The 1,237-nt window shown below is 44.9% G+C and overlaps 1 non-coding gene across 1 annotated transcript; it reads left to right on the top strand.

Annotated features, from left to right (window-relative positions):
* Window positions 1-786: 786 nt before the first annotated feature.
* Window positions 787-893, top strand: LOC116559131. Its single transcript, XR_004272328.1, has one exon. It is a non-coding gene; the product is annotated as a U6 spliceosomal RNA (small nuclear RNA).
* Window positions 894-1,237: the final 344 nt, after the last annotated feature.

Raw genomic sequence — 1,237 nt, 5'->3', positions numbered from 1 at the left:
CAGGGTCTCACTCTGTCACCCAGGCTGGCGTGCAGAGGTGTGATCTTGGCTCACTGCAACCTCTGCCTACCAGGTTCAAGTGATTCTCTGGCCTCAGCCTCCTGAGTAGCTGGGATTACAGGCGCCTGCCACCATGGCTGGCTGATTTTTTTTTTTTTTTTATTTTTAGTAGAGATGGGGTTTCACCATGTCGGCCAGGCTGGTTTTTTGAACTTCTGACCTCAAGTGATCTGCCTGCCTTGGCCTCCCAAAGTGTTAGGATTACAGGTGTGAGCCATTGCGCCCAGTCGGGTTCCTCTTTACGTCACTGATGAGATACTAGTCATATGTCCACCCCATAAACCAGTCACTGGGAAGGGGAATGGATTGGCCATTAGAATATTCAGGACTTACCCCTGAGCTGAGCTCACTATGGGGTTACTTTTTCTTTTCTTTCTTTCTTTTTTTCTTTTTCTTTTTCTTTTTTTTTTTTTTTGAGATGAAGTCTTCCTCTGTTGCCCAGGCTGGAGTGCAGTGGTGCAATCCTGGCTCACTCCAAGGAGAGTGGATCACAAGGTCAGGAGATTGAGACCATCCTGGCCAACATGGTGAAACCCTATCTCTACTAAAAATACCAAAATTAGCCGGGCGTGGTGGTGTACAATTACAATTACAGCTGGTATTACAATTCCAGCTGCTTGGGAGGCTGAAGCACGAGAATCACTTGAACTCAGGGGGTGGAGGCTGCAGCGAGCCAAGATCCTACCACTGCACTCCAGCCTGGGTGATGAAGTGAGGCTCTGTCTTGAAAAAAAAATGGTACTCATATACTAAAAGTTAGAACAATACAGAGCAGGTTAGCATGGCCCCTGCGCAAGGATGACACACAAGTTTGTGAAGTGTCCCATATTTATTTTAAAAAATTTAATATATATTTTTTAAAATTAAAAATATATAGGTAGGGAGCAGTGGATCACACCTGTAATTCCACCACGTTGAGAGGTTGAGGCAGGAGGATCATTTAAAGCAGGAATTTGAGACCAGCCTAGGTAATATCAAGAGACCCCATTTCTACAAAAAAAAAAAACTTTTTTTAATTAACCAGGTGTGATGTCACATGCCTGTAGTACCAGCTACATGGGAGGCTGAGGCAGGACGATTACTTGAGCCCAGGAGCTTGAGGCTGCAGTGAGCTATAATTGTGCCACTGTACTATAACCTGGGTGACAGAATGAGACCCTATCTCAAAAAAAAAGGT

This window comes from Sapajus apella, unplaced genomic scaffold (genome assembly GCF_009761245.1).
Source record: "Sapajus apella isolate SASKATOON/1434 unplaced genomic scaffold, GSC_monkey_1.0 scaffold22, whole genome shotgun sequence".
NCBI classification, from domain to species: Eukaryota; Metazoa; Chordata; class Mammalia; order Primates; family Cebidae; genus Sapajus; species Sapajus apella.
The sequence above is the reverse complement of the archived record's forward strand: the minus strand, read 5'-3'. Positions and strand labels throughout refer to the sequence as shown.